Raw genomic sequence first — 6,921 nt, 5'->3', positions numbered from 1 at the left:
TGCCCGCTCCGGCCCGCCAGACAAGCTCCGCCCCGCGCTCTGGCCACGTGCCGGGGGCGCCGCGACGTCGCGTTGCGTTGCCCTGCAGTCGTTAGGCTTCGGGGTTAACGTCGTCTATCGTCCTGCCCGCCACACGGCTCGGGCGTGAAACCCGGCCGGGCGCCGAGTCCCCCGCCCACGCCCTGCGGACCAGAGAGCTTGGGCTACCCCCCCCGGGAGCCCCACCCCCCGCCGCGTCCTGGGGGCGCCCCTCTGAACACCCCCCATTCCCCGGGGGCCCCCATCCTCCTGCCGCGTCCTGGGGGCACCCCTCTGAGCACCCCCCATTCCCCGGGGGCCCCCATTCCCCCGCCGCGTCCTGGGGCACCCCTCTGAGCACCCCCCATTCCCCGGGGGCCCCCATCCCCCCGCCGTGTCCTGGGGCACCCCTCTGAGCACCCCCCATTCCCTGGGGGCCCCACCCCCCGCCGCGTCCTGGGGGCGCCCCTCTGAGCACCCCCCATTCCCCGGGGGCCCCCACCCCCCGCCGCGTCCTGGGGGCGCCCCTCTGAGCACCCCCCATTTCCCGGGGGCCCCACCCCCGCCGCGTCCTGGGGGTGCCCCTCTGAGCACCCCCCATTCCCCGGGGGCCCCCATCCTCCTGCCGCGTCCTGGGGGCACCCCTCTGAGCACCCCCCATTCCCCGGGGGCCCCCATTCCCCCGCCGCGTCCTGGGGCACCCCTCTGAGCACCCCCCATTCCCCGGGGGCCCCCATCCCCCCGCCGTGTCCTGGGGCACCCCTCTGAGCACCCCCCATTCCCTGGGGGCCCCACCCCCCGCCGCGTCCTGGGGGCGCCCCTCTGAGCACCCCCCATTCCCCGGGGGCCCCCACCCCCCGCCGCGTCCTGGGGGCGCCCCTCTGAGCACCCCCCATTTCCCGGGGGCCCCACCCCCGCCGCGTCCTGGGGGCGCCCCTCTGAGCACCCCCCATTCCCCGGGGGCCCCCATCCCCCCGCCGCGTCCTGGGGGCGCCCCTCTGAACACCCCCCATTCCCTGGGGGCACCCCTCTGAACACCCCCCATTCCCCGGGGGCCCCCATCCCCCTGCCGCGTCCTGGGGGCACCCCTCTGAGCACCCCCCATTCCCCGGGGGCCCCCATTCCCCCGCCACGTCCTGGGGGCACCCCTCTGAGCACCCCCCATTCCCCGGGGGCCCCCATCCCCCGCCGCGTCCTGGGGCACCCCTCTGAGCACCCCCCATTCCCCGGGGGCCCCCATCCCCCCGCCATGTCCTGGGGCACCCCTCTGAGCACCCCCCATTCCCTGGGGGCCCCACCCCCCGCCACATCCTGGGGGTGCCCCTCTGAGCACCCCCCATTTCCCGGGGACCCCCATCCCCCCGCCGTGTCCTGGGGCACCCCTCTGAGCACCCCCCATTCCCTGGGGGCCCCACCCCCCGCCGCATCCTGGGGGCGCCCCTCTGAGCACCCCCCATTCCCCGGGGGCCCCCATCCCCCCGCCGCGTCCTGGGGGCGCCCCTCTGAACACCCCCCATTCCCTGGGGGCGCCCCTCTGAACACCCCCCATTCCCCGGGGCCCCCACCCCCCGCTGCGTCCTGGGGGTGCCCCTCTGAACACCCCCCATTCCCCGGGGGCCCCCACCCCTTCCCGCGTCCTGGGGCACCCCTCTGAGCATCCCCCCATTCCCCAGGAGCCCCCACTTCCCCGCTGCGTCCTGGGGGCGCTCCTCTGAGCACCTCGCATTCCCCGGGAGCCAACACCCCCCGCTGCATCCTGGGGGCGTCCCTCTGAGCACCCCCCCATTCCCCGGGAGCCAACACCCCTCGCCGCGTCCTGGGGGCTCCCCTCTGAGCGCACCCCATTCCCCGGGAGCCCCCACCCCCTGCCGCCTCCTGGGGGTGCCCCTCTGAGCACCCCCCATTCCTGGGAGCCAACACCCACTTGCTGCATCCCCTGGGAGCACCCACTTTTCCCTGGGAAGCAGCATCCATGCACTGCATCCTGGGGGCTCACCTGGGAGCACTGCCCTGCCGAACTGTTGAGAGTTTGGAACCACAGCTCAGCAATATGGGGGCAGTTACTCTGCTCCCTGGGGCTTCCCTCCATGCCATCCCCTTGTGAATTTGGAGGGCCTCAAGCCCAACAATTCCCTCTGGGATCCAGCCCCAGAAGCCATTTGGATCAGGGTACAGAGGAAGGGGACATCCCCCAGATCCCACCATGGTGCCCAGTCAGTTCCTGCCGTTCCCCCACTCTTAGTGGGCTGGGGGGGGCTATTCTGGCAATGAGCGGGTGCTGGAGCTGTATGGAGAGTTCAATGTAGCTATTTGGGTGCAGGGTTCAGGGCAGGGGGCGCGTAGCCTGGCTGTGTAACCGGTAATGGGCCTTCTCTCTACAGTGTTCTCAGGAGATGGGGGATGGTGCTCGGGCAGCAGGTGGACTGACCCTCCAGTGTGGCTGTCGAGGCTGATTCCCCACTCTGGCACTTCGAGTGCAGAACGGGGACCCGCAAGGACTCTAAAAATTAATACTGGCCACTCCAGGCTTGTACTAAACCCCCAAGGTCACAGCTTTTCTCTGACCTTGGGTTGGTAGATGCTGCCGCCACCCAAGTGCAGAAACCCCCTTTTGAGAACCCAGAAAGGCGCACTTGGGAATTCCTCCCCGTGGGGTACCCTCAAGCCCTTTCACACACCCCCCGCCGGGGAAGAGCTGAGAGAGAAATCAGCTGTTGCCACGAGCTAATTAAACAACGTGCACAAACCTCTTAAGACACACAAATCCAATTGTGTTCTTAAGGTAAATTTTATTAATTAAAAAAAGGGAAAAAAATACATCTGGGAACTCGCTCTTGCTAGATTTTAAAAGAGCAACTACAAGGATTAAGCACCAAGAATAACTTTCTTGAGGTCCAGCTTAAAGGTTACAAGCAAAACAAAAGTACCTGAGGTTAGCACAGAGGAATCCACAAGCCAAAACAAAATAAAAGGAATAAACATAATCGTGTCTTCCTAGACATTTCCTGATCTACTCACATATCTGGGGTTTTAAATGATACTAGATTTCTAGACATGATACTGATGATTTTTCATACCTGACCAAAGTTTCTTACAGCATAGCTGCCCTGTCTGCCTCTCCCCAGGAGAACAACCCCAGACAGACAAAAGGGAGTCTTGTTTCAATTTTAAAAAGTTCTGACCTTCCCATTGGCTCTTTTGGCCAGGTGCCTACTCCTTTCCTTTTTTCTAAGCATCGCAGTGAGACTTTTTAACCCTTTACAGGTAGAGCAATGAGAGAACAGCTACAAAGAGGGACTTTCAGAGTAGCAGCCGAGTTAGTCTGTATCTGCAGACATATTGAATCTATTTCCCTATGCTCAGTATCCTCACACCTTCTTGTCAACTGTCTAAATGGGCCATCCTGATTATCACTACGAAAGTTTTTTTCTCCTGCTGATAATAGCTCATCTTAATTAATTAGTCTCTTACAGTTTGTATGGCAACTTCCACCTTCTCTGTATGTGCGTGTGTGTGTGTGTGTGTGTGTGTGTGTGTGTGTGTGTATATATATATATAATCTTACTATATGTTCCATTCTATGTATCCAATGAAGTGGATTTTAGCTCACGAAAGCTTATGTCTAATAAATGTGTTAGTCGCTAAGGTGCCACAAGTCCTCCTGTTCTTTTTAAGAGGGACTTTATAGCTATTGGCTGGCTGGGTGTCCCTAAAAGTGAACCCCCCCGCCATTTATCAGAACAGTCTATGAGGTGGTGGGTTTGGTAGGGCTGCTGGCTGATTTATTTTACTCCACTTGGAATAATACAGCTCATATGTATGGGGAAAAATATTTCAGGCAAAGGATGGGAGAAAACTGGGAAGCAGGACTAGCTGTGAGAGCCCTGAACTAGGAGTGCACGGTGAACTAGGCAGGACTTTGCAATGAGATGAGGTAGCTCCTGTGATTTTGGGTGTCACCTGCACAGAAGGGTCATGTAATGGAGCAAGGAGGTGATATGTCCTTTCTGTGAAGGACTGGAGCAACAACATCCTGAACTCTGCATGCCGTTCCAGGCACCTGCCCCCAGAAAGGTTCCAAGAAAGTAGAACAAATTCTGAGAAAAGCAACAAAAGTGATGAGGTGGGAAGGGAGTGGTGTGTGAGGGAAGAGAAGAGCTAAGCGTCCTGAGCCTGGCTACCAGGTGAGCAAACAGGCCACCTGAAATCTGCACTGCAGGTAGGTCTTTGAGATAGCTAAATATTCAGACCCCAAGAGGGGAATTCACCCCTGCACTGTGCCTCCTTTTTGCTGACTTAAGCAGTCGAAAGAGGCCAGAAGGCCTCCCTGGAGAATGCCACCAGCTCAGAGGTTCACCTGTAGAATCATAGAATATCAGGGTTGGAAGGGACCTCAGGAGGTCATCTAGTCCAACCCCCTGCTCAAAGCAGGACCAACTCCAACTAAATCATCCCAGCCAGGGCTTTGTCAAGCCTGACCTTAAATACTTCTAGGGAAGGAGATTCCACCACCTCCCTAGGTAACCCATTCCAGTGCTTCACCACCCTCCTAGTGAAAAAGTTTTTCCTAATATCCAACCTAAATCTCCCCCACTGCAACTTGAGACCATTACTCCTTGTTCTGTCATCTGCTACCACTGAGAACAGTCTAGAGCCATCCTCTTTGGAACCCCCTTTCAGGTAGTTGAAAGCAGCTATCAAATCCCCCCTCATTCTTCTCTTCTGAAGACTAAACATCCCCAGTTCCCTCAGCCTCTCCTCATAAGTCATGTGTTCCAGTCCCCTAATCATTTTTGTTGCCCTCTGCTGGACTCTTTCCAATTTTTCCACATCCTTCTTGTAGTGTGGGGCCCAAAACTGGACACAGTACTCCAGATGAGGCCTCACCAATGTCGAATAGAGGGGAACGATCACGTCCCTCGATCTGCTGGCAATGCCCCTACTTATACATCCCAAAATGCCATTGGCCTTCTTGGCAACAAGGGCACACTGCTGACTCATATCCAGCTTCTCGTTCACTGTAACCCCTAGGTCCTTTTCCGCAGAACTGCTGCCTAGCCATTCGGTCCCTAGTCTGTAGCGGTGCATTGGGTTCTTCTGTCCTAAGTGCAGGACCCTGCACTTGTCCTTATTGAACCTCATCAGGTTTCTTTTGGCCCAATCCTCCAATTTGTCTAGGTCCCTCTGTATCCTGTCTCTGCCCTCCAAAGTATCTACCACTCCTCCCAGTTTAGTATCATCCGCAAATTTGCTAAGAGTGCAATCCACACCATCCTCCAGATCATTTATGAAGATATTGAACAAAACCGGCCCCAGGACCGACCCCTGGGCACTCCACTTGACACCGGCTGCCAACTAGACATGGAGCCATTGATCACTACCCATTGAGCCCGACAATCTAGCCAACTTTCTACCCACCTTATAGTACATTCATCCAGCCCATACTTCTTTAACTTGCTGACAAGAATATTGTGGGAGACGGTGTCAAAAGCTTTGCTAAAGTCAAGAAACAATACATCCACTGCTTTCCCTTCATCCACAGAATCAGTAATCTTATCATAGAAGGCGATTGGATTAGTCAGGCATGACCTACCCTTGGTGAATCCATGCTGACTGTTCCTGATCACTTTCGTCTCGTGTAAGTGCTTCAGGATTGATTCCTTGAGGACCTGCTCCATGATTTTTCCGGGGACTGAGGTGAGGCTGACTGGCCTGTAGTTCCCAGGATCCTCCTTCTTCCCTTTTTTAAAGATTGGCACTACATTAGCCTTTTTCCAGTCATCCAGGACTTCCCCCGTTCGCCACGAGTTTTCAAAGATAATGGCCAATGGCTCTGCAATCACATCCGCCAATTCCTTTAGCACTCTCGGATGCAACTCGTCCGGCCCCATGGACTTGTGCACGTCGAGCTTTTCTAAATAGTCCCTAACCACCTCTTTCTCCACAGAGGGCTGGCCATCTACTCCCCATGTTGCAATGCCCAGCGCAGCAGTCTGGGAGCTGTCCTTGTTAGTGAAGACAGAGGCAAAAAAAGCATTGAGCACATTAGCTTTTTCCACATCCTCTGTCACTAGGTTGCCTCCCTCATTCAGTAAGGGACCCACACTTTCCTTGGCTTTCTTCTTGTTGCCAACATACCTGAAGAAACCCTTCTTGTTACACTTGACATCTCTTGCTAGCTGCAGCTCCAGGTGCGATTTGGCCCTCCTGATTTCATTCCTACATGCCCGAGCACGTAGGAGGTCCTTGTTGAACCTCATCAGATTTCTTTTGGCCCAATCCTCTAATTTGTCTAGGGCCCTCTGTATCCTATCCCTACCTTCCAGCGTATCTACCTCTCCTCCCAGTTTAGTGTCATCTGCAAACTTGCTGAGGGTGCAATCCACACTATCCTCCAGATCATTTATGAAGATATTGAACAAAACCGGCCCCAGGACCAACCCCTGGGGCACTCCACTTGATACCGCCTGCCAACTAGACATGGAGCCATTGATCACTACCCATTGAGCCCAACAATCTAGCCAGCTTTCTATCCACCTTATAGTCCATTCATCCAGCCCATACTTCTTTAACTTGCTGGCAAGAATACTGTGGGAGAATACTGTAGTTCACCCTTGCCTGTGCCAGGGATTGAATTGGCCCCCTATAAGCTGCTGAGTGGGGCAATGCAAGCCACCACTCCTCTGTCCCTGCGTGGGTGCTAGGGCCTGTCTGGTGAATGTCCGCAAGGGGGTAGCTAACATACTAGGAGGAAATAGAGCAAAGTGAGCGTTCAGTTAAACACGATCAAACAGCCCCCCTCTCCCTGCATGGACTCCCAGCAGCAGCAGTGCCCAGACTTGATTGCAAGTGACCCACCATTGGCTGAGATCGTCTTTCTTGAGGCAAGCTGAAGGTGCTCCC

This window comes from Natator depressus, chromosome 19 (genome assembly GCF_965152275.1).
Source record: "Natator depressus isolate rNatDep1 chromosome 19, rNatDep2.hap1, whole genome shotgun sequence".
NCBI lineage: Eukaryota > Metazoa > Chordata > Testudines > Cheloniidae > Natator > Natator depressus.
This window is presented reverse-complemented; position numbering follows the sequence as displayed.